Source organism: Rattus norvegicus, chromosome 5, assembly GCF_036323735.1.
Source record: "Rattus norvegicus strain BN/NHsdMcwi chromosome 5, GRCr8, whole genome shotgun sequence".
Classification (NCBI taxonomy): Eukaryota; Metazoa; Chordata; class Mammalia; order Rodentia; family Muridae; genus Rattus; species Rattus norvegicus.
In genome coordinates this window covers 154,879,541-154,888,457 of record NC_086023.1, presented here as the reverse complement: position 1 = coordinate 154,888,457, position 8,917 = coordinate 154,879,541, and positions in this window count along the sequence as shown.

Below are 8,917 nucleotides of genomic sequence, written 5' to 3'. Positions count from 1 at the left end.
CTGCCTCCCATGTGCTGGGATTATGGGTGTTTACCGACATCCCTGGCTCCCTTCATCCCTTCATGATGATTGAATCCTGGATCTATGGCACGCTAGGCAAGCATGGTGCCACGGAGCTACATCCAGTTACTTTATTATTGTTATTTAAAATTTATGTGCATGTGTGTCTTGCCTACACGTGCATGTGTGCACTTCAAGCGTTCATGATACCCATGGACACCGGAAGCAGAAGTTTGATTCCCTGGAAATTGGAGTTAGAGGTTACAGATGATTGTGAGCTGCCATGCAGGTGCTGGGAACCAAACCTCTGGGTCTTTTGCAAGAGCAGCCGGTGCTTTTAACTGCCGAGCCATTTCAACAGCTCCCAACCAACCAGCCCCCTTGGTCTTTTTTTTTTTTTTTTTTTTGGTTTTGTTTTTGAAACAGGGTTTTTCTGTGTAGCCCTGGCTGTCCTGGAACTCTCTCTGTAGACCAGGCTGGCCTTGAACTCACAGAGACCTGATGGTCTCTGCCTCCTAAATACCGGGATTAGAGGCCTGTTATTAATTGACCAGCCCCTCTTCCCTCCCCACCCCCCGGGGCTGGGGACAGAACCCAGGACCTTGTGCTTCCTAGGCAATCGCTCTACCGCTCTACCACTGAGCCACTGAGCCAAATCCCCAACCCCCCCCCCCCTTTCTTTATACCGGCTTCTTTTGTGGTTTCTGGCCTGAAGCAACATCTGAAGGACTCCCGTGTGCTACTGTGACATCTTGACCTGATTCTTTCTCAGTCCCTTCTCCTCAGCAGATATGTATTGTGTGCCTCGCGTTCCCTCACACGGCCTGTCCTAGGTTTGTTTCTACAGCAGCAGCACATCCTCCTGGCTTAGGCTTCTGACCCCAGAAGGAGCAGTCTCTTCACTCAGCACCAAGGTGGGAAGCTCGCGGTTGCTCCCTGATCTTGGGCGATCACAAAGAACTTCAGTTTAGAGGTGACCATCAAATGTTACACTAGGGTGGGAACAAGAAGTAAAAGAAATTGCTGCTTCCTGTGACGGCGACAGGGCTAGAAATAAAACGAAGAAGAAGAAGAAGAAGAAGAAGAAGAAGAAGAAGAAGAAGAAGAAGAAGAAGAAGAAGAAGAAGAAGAAGAAGAAGAAGAAGAAGAGGGGGAGGAGGAGGAGGAGGAGGAGGAGGAAGAGGAGGAGGAGGAAGAGGAGGAGGAGGAGGAGGAGGAGGAGGAGGAGGAGGAGGAGGAGGAGGAGGAGGAGGAGGAGATATGGGGGAGGGGTTCACCCGTGGCTACTTCCTTCGAAGCTTTTTGGCTTCTCTGTTTGAAAGCTGGAGAGAGCTCTTAGAACTTAGCAACAACAGTGACTGCCCAGCACAGAAACTGGGTGTGTCTCCTAGGCAGGAAGCCACTAGCTCAGCCCAAGCAGCCACTTCCTCTGGCCGCAAACTCCGCCTCCTAGTCAGCTGATACTTAGTGATTTTTGTTTTGTTTTGTTTTTTTTTTTCCTTTCAAACAAGATCTCATAACAGTAGTCCAGGATGCTCTGGAACTCACTATGACATCCAAGCTGGCCTCCAACTGATGGCAATCCTCCTGCCTCAGGCTCTGGAGGGTTGTGATTGCAGGCATGAGTCACCACACCCAGCTGCTTAACATCTTGGGGCCCCATGATCACTTCTCTGGCTTAATAGGGTACATGAGCTCACACACACACACACACACACACACACACACACACACACACACACACACACACGGCACCTCGACTTTGAGCTCCTCTGTCTGTCTCATTCCCCTGTCTCCTTCACAGGTAGGAGCAGCCTAGAATAGCACCTGAGGTGCAGAGAATCTCGGTCAGCACTGGTTGTGGTAGTGTCTGAGCCTGCAGCTCAGGGAGGACCAAGTCATTCTTTCTCAGCTGCCTTTTGCATCCTGTTCTTCTGAGCTGCTCTTAAACCAGGGCATCTACAGTCCCCCCACCCCACCCCATTCCATCTGCCTCCCTCCCCCTCCCCCCTCTTCCCCTCCCTCCCTCCCTCCTTCCTCCCCCCCCCCCCTTTTGGCACTTTGTCTTTGTCATCATCATTATTATTACAGTCTGCCTGACCCGAAATGTAGACCAGGCTGGCCACAAACTCACAGAAATCCACTTGTCTCTGCCTACTGAGTGCTACAGTCAAAGGTCTGTGCCACCATAACTGGTGCCTTTTTAAAAAAAAAAAAATTATTGTTCTCGTATGAATGTTTTACCTGCACGTATGCATGCATATGCAGCTTGTACATGTCAGGTGTCTGTGGAAGACCAAAGAGGGCTTCTGATCCTTTAGAGTGGAACTGAGGATGGCTGTAAGCTACCACGTGGGTGGGAATTGAACCTGGATCCATCCCATTTACCGGCAGCAAGTGCTCTTAACCACTGAGCCATCTCTCCATTCCCTTCAACATCACCAACATCATAAACTTGTTTGTTTGTTTATTAAGGCAGGGTCTCTCTGCATAGCCCTGGCTGTCCTTTAGCTCACTGTGTAGACCAGGCTGGCCTCGAACTCTCACAGATCTGCCTGTCTCTGCCTCCTGAGTGCTGGTGGGGTTTTGCCTTGGGTTTTGTTGTTGTTGTTTTGTTTGTTTGTTTTTCCTCTTATTTGTATAGTCTCACCTCTTTCCCATCTCCCTTGGCTTTTTCTTTCTCATGGTCGTCAACAAACCTATTTAGTAAGACTTCCTGCTGGATCTGCAATCCCTGTACTGGGGGAAGAGGCAGGAGGATCATCACCCTGGGCTACTTAAGACCTTAACACACACCCCCCAGCCCCCAAAGTGCTTAAATCTTTACTGGATGGCTTGGTATATTTATGAATAGCTAGTATTCCACAGTTTGCGTGTGGAGGTCAAAGGCCGACAGGTAGGAGTTTGTTTCCTGTCCACCATGTGGGTCCTGAGGATAGAACTCAGGCGGTCATGCTTGGCAGCAACTGCTTTCTAAGCCCGGTGCTGTGCCATCGGCCCTCCATGCTCCTCCTCCTGTTGCATCCCCCTTCCGTTTCCTTCTGTTGTCTTTCTCTCCCTCAGTTCTCACAGGTTCCTTCCTGGTCTGCCCTTCACTCCAGTCTATCCCCACATGGATACACATTTGTTACAGCCGGAGTGGAGGATCCACATTCAGGAGGGAGCATCCGGCATCAATCTCTCTGAGCCTGACTTATCTCAACATAACGTTCTCCATATTTTCCTTTAAGCCCGAATAATATTCTGTCGGATACACGTGCCACAGTTTCATTCCCTTTCACTGCTCTGTGGCCATCAGCTGATTCCATGACATCGCCATGGGAAAAGAACAACAGTAAGCATGACCGCGTGCAAGTGCAAGCGTGCCGTTTGGGAACGATGCCTAGCTGGAAGACCTCAGATGGTCTTTTTAACCGGAAGAGACGGAGCAGAAGAAAAATAAAGAAGTGAGATCATCGGAGATTGTGATAAACCCCTAGAGGGAAGTGAAGCAATGTGGTGAGGCAGGGCTGGGGCGCCACTTACACCTTGTCAAGAATGGATGTCCTTAAAGAGGCAAGCTTCCGACCAATAGGGGGATGAGCCAGCTGAGTGACAGAAGAGGCAGGCAGGATCTGTGCGAGGGACAGCAAAGAATGCAGCTTGCTGGATGGAGCTCAGTGAGCAAGGCTGTGTTCCAGATGAGGTGGCGAGGTGCACAAAGCCAATTGTTGAGGGCCTCATGGATTATAGGCTCCGGGTTCTGTTCCAAAGGCCAGGAGGAGCTATGGATGCTGAAGGTATTTCAGAAGTGCCAGAATAAATACAATTAACTGCCCACAAGAACAGATCTCAGATTGCCCTCCTCTCAGAGGTCTACCTTAGGTGGGGGTCTCACTGAATCCTACTGGATGAGGGCTGAGAGACTTGACTATTCATTCATTTATTTATTTATTTTATTTAATTTTATTTTATTTTTCTCCCTTTCCCCTGCCCACCATGTTGTTTGTCTTCAGTCACCTAGTTTCATCTGGAGATGAAATGGGCAAGCCTGGGCCAGTCAAAGGAAAGTCAGTCAGAGAACAGGTTCAGTGAGTCCTCGTTTTCTTTGACTCCGGGGAAGGTCCAGGTCTCTGGACAAGCCTATTGTTGTGGGCACAGACTGGGGAGGATAACAGGAGGGACTGCACAGGGCCTGGATGCCTGGGTCATGGAGCAAGCTGTGGTTGCAGCATCTGCATGGCCACATTGAATGGCCGGCCATTCCTGGAGGGCATCTGGAGTCCAGCAGCAGGGTGGGGCTTCTAGCAAGATCTGGGCTGGGTAGTCATGGATAGTCTTGAGATTCTGGTCTTCCTATTCCACTATCTCCCAAGTGCTAAGACAGGGTACCTCCACTCCCAATTTTACATGGTGTTAGGGATCGAACCCAGGGCTTTGTGCATGCAAGGTTAACACTGTACCAAGTGAGCCACCTATCATGTAGCCCTGGCTGTCCTGGAACTCAGAGCTCCACCTGCCTCTGCCTCCCAAGTGCTGGGATTAAAGATGTGTGCCACCACCGCCTAGCATGATTTTCTCTTTAAGGCCTAGGCTCAGACTGGCTGCAAGCTTGCTATATAAATATGTAGCCAAGGATGGCCCGGGACTCCTGACCCTCCTGTCTCTCTACCTCTCAAGTGCCAGTAGTACAGATAGGCAATGACGTCATACCTGCTCTTTTTTTTTTTTTTTTTCCGGAGCTGGGGACCGAACCCAGGGCCTTGCGCTTGCTAGGCAAGCGCTCTACCACTGAGCTAAATCCCCAACCCCATACCTGCTCTTTTTTTAAAAAAAAAAATTACATTTATCTATTCATTCGTGGGGTGAGGTGACGGCCCATGCCAAAGCTGAAGAGGGAATGTTCAAGCACTGTTTGTCAGTTGGTTCTCGCCTTACACCAGTCCTAGGGACTGGACTAGGTCGTCAGGCTTGGCGACAGGCTGAATTATGTCACAGGCCCTTTTAAAAAAAAAAAAATGCATGTTTTAATTTTTATTTATGCGTTTAGGTGTTTTGCTCGCAAAACGTATATCTGTGTACCACATGTGTGCAGGGCCCCAGGAGGCCTGAAGGGAGTGCTGGGTCTTCTGGGACTGGAGTTATGGACAGTTGTGAGCTGCCATGTGGATGCTGTTAACTGAATCTGGTCCTCTGGAGGAACAGCAGGGCTCTTAATCTCTTTTTATTCTTTTTTTAAAAAATTTTTTGAGATTGTAATTTTTTTTTCTTTTCTTTTTTTTTGGAGCTGGGGATCCGAACCCAGGGCCTTAGCGCTTGCTCGGCAAGCGCTCTACCTCTGAGCTAAATCCCCAACTCTGAGATTGTAATTTAATTATACCATTTCTCCCTTCCCTTCCTCCCTCTAAACCCTCCCGTGTACTGCTCCTCGATCTCCTTCAATTTTATTCTTTTTCTTCTTTTCATTTTTTCTGTTTTTTTTTTTTTTTCTGGGGCTGGGGACTGAACCCAGGACCTTGCGCTTCCTAGGTAAGCGCTCTACCACTGAGCCAAATCCCCAACCTTCTTTTCATTTTTTCATGTTACTGCATGCACATATGTATTTGGTGTGCACATTCCTAAATATAACCCTTTGAGTCCGTATAATGTTATTCGCATATGTGTTTTTTCCGGCTGGCCACATGACACTGGACAACCCGTTGGTGTGCTCTTCCCTAAGGAGGGCCACCTCCGTTTGGTTTTGTTTGACCCAGTCGCCTGTATTTCTTTCTGAGGGGTTGTCACTTCGCGGGCTTTCCCCCTTCGGCGTGGCATCTTCACTGGTGTCCTGTTTATTCACCTTCCGTGTGGGCGGCCATGTTGGCGAGACTTTACAAGCCTAGCTTCTGATGTTATCAGGAGACGCGGTCTCTCAGCAAAGTCCCCGATTCTCTGGCTCATACGCTCTTTCTGCCCCTTCTTCCACGATGTTCCCTGAGCCTTAGGTGTGAGAGTGTTTTTTGTATGTGTGTCCGTTGGAACTGTACATCACTGCATTTTGATTGATTGAAGTTTTCTGAAGTGGTCTCCGTCTGTTGCAAAGAGAAGCTTCTTCGACCGTGTGGGAACTGTGCTTAGGGCCCATCCTGGTTTTGTTTGTTTGTTTTTGTTTTTTCCTTCCTCTTTTTTGGGTTTTTGAGCCAGGGTTTCTTTGTAGTTTTGACTGTCCTGGAGCTCACTCTGTAGTCCAGGCTAGCCTCACAATCACAGAGACCTGCCTGCCTCTGCCTTCCGAGTGCTGGGATTACAGGCATACACCACTGCCAGATTCTCCTTGATCACCTGTTTAAAAAGGATGACACAGGCTGGCCTAGCATTTGAGGAAATCCTCCTGCCTCTGCCTCCCTCATGTAGGATTAGAGGTGTTTATCATTGGGCTTGGCTAAAAGACACTTTATTATAATCTTAAGGAAATAAAATTTATAAAATAATATTTATTGGAAAAACCAACTTAGAAAACAGATTTGCAAAAATGATGGACGATCGTGGAGCAAACGTCTGTGTCCTGGTCCTCAAGCCTCAAGTTGTCCTGTAGCATCTCCCAGTCCCTTCAGATGGACGTTCCCTTGGATGATGCCACTAAATGGGTTTTTATGATAATGGTTATGTTATTTCTTCTTGTACTTTTACCATTTGTGAATCATGGGAAAGTGTTCAATTAGGGTTAACTCAGGTAAATCCCAGGAACACAGACCACAAGGCAGTCTCCTTTATGCAGGGCCTGGATCTTCTTCACAGGCCCTGGGGACAGGTAGGGTGCATTCAAAGTCTCAGTGCTCCTCCTGTTCATCCCACTGTTCTTGTTCAAGGCATCTGCTTGCCCCTGGGGTCACCCAGGAGACAGAAGCACCCTGGGCAGTCCTGTGAGAGAAGGCTAGGGCTTATCCGAGGGCACCCATGGCGTTCTGGGGCTTTGAAAGCACAAAGGATCACTTTTGGTAGTGGCAGGGAGAGTTGGCTTTGTAGAGAGTGACATTCTGTTCATTCATGTGTCATTTTGCTGTGTGTGTGTGTGTGTGTGTGTGTGTGTGTGTGTGTGTGTGTGTGTATGTTGTGAGGGTCAAATGCATACGATCTCCTTCTTAGCTATAACCTTCACCACACTTGTCAAATCTTTTTCTTTTGAAAGGAGCTCTCGTGCAGCTCAGGTGAACTTGAAGCTTAAACATTAAAACATTTTATTTATTGAGAGTGCGTTCATGCACAAGCACGCTAAGACATAGGAGGAGAACAACTCGTAGGGGTCAGTTCTCGTCTTCCACCTTTCTGTAGATCCTGGGGATTGAACTCAGGTCATCAGGCTTGTGTGATAAGTGATTTGCCCACTGAGCCATCTTGCAGGCCCTATGGCATTTTTTAAATTAAAGGAGCTATTTAATTTACTAAATATTTTAAGATTGATTTATTTATTTTCTGTATGTGAGTACACTGTGATGGTTGTGAGCCACCATGTTGTTACTGGGATTTGAACTCAGGACCTCTGGAAGAACAGTCGGTACTCTTAACCACTGAGCCATCTCTCCAGCCCTTATTTTCTTATGAGTTTTGCTCCTATGTATGTCTATGTATGTGTGTGTGTGCCTGGTACCTGAGGAGGTCAGAAGAGAGCTTTGGATCCTTTGGATCTGGAGTTGTGAACCTCCATATGGGTACTGAGAATCAAATGTAGGTCCTTTGAAAGACCGGTTAGTTCTCTTAACTGAGCCCTCTCTCCAGCCATCCTCATACTTAAATACAAAGTATCACAGGAATGACTGGGAGGTGTCAGAGCTGCAGCCAAGCCAGTGTGTGGAGGAGAGAAGAGGAATTTGAGGATAGTGAAAAGAGCAGTGGATCCTAGAGACATGGAGGACAGAAAGCACACAGGCTCATGTTGAACAAAGCTGTTTCCAAGCCCCGCGTGGGGATGCATATCTGAGACCCTAGCCTTTGTGGAGGGGAGACAGGAGGGTCAGGATTCTGTGGTCATCCTGGGTGGCATGAGTTTGAAGTAAGTCAGAGCATTGCAGCCCCATCCTGTCAAAACCTCGAAAATCCCGAGAGGATCTTCCTGTGACTTTGGTATGCTGAGAGCCGAGAATCTGGAGATAGGTGTAATATCAGGACCTGGAGGAGATGGAGATGGGGGAGTTGTGTAGAGAGGCAGTAGAGTGTGGTACCACGTAGGTGTTGTTCCATACAGGGGTGAGATGAGGAGGCAGAGCAATTTCATCAAGAGCATGGTGTTTGGAGTTGGTGGGATGGCTCAGTGGGCACACACACACAAACTACACAAAAGTTTGGTTTTTGTTTTTTTTTTTTTTTAAAGTCTTAGCTCCGGTTCCATGAGAAGTAAGCTTAGCACCAGGGGAGGGCTTGAGGAAAAAAAAAAAAACCAACCAAACAGACAGAAGAATAAAAGAGAGAAACCCATTCAACCTGGTCCAGGAAAGGGAAGGTATCTGTTGGCTAATGGAACTGAATACTGCATGGAGCCTGCACCCAGTGGATGGCACAAAACTCCTGGGACTGGCTTTTGCATATGGCTTTGTGTGGGTCCTATTCTCAGGAGTAAGAGGCTGGCTGACGGCTGGGGCCGGCGACAACTGCCTTCAGCACCTCCATTCATTTAACTGCCCAGTTCTCGCCAGGTTCCAGGACAGGGTCTCACTGGGTCCCATGCCTGCTGCTGACTCAGCATTGCTGTGATTTGGCCAAACCTGGGTTACACATCCATCCCTACAGGTAGGAACGGCTTCAGGTTCCTCTTCAGCGCCACATTAGAGCTGGAATTGAGGGGGCTGAGGAGGTGGCTCAGTGGTTAAGAGCACTGACTTGCAGAGGACCAGTGTTCAATTCCCAGTACCCACACAGCAGCTCACAACTGTCTGTAACTCCAAGATCTGACACACTCATGCAG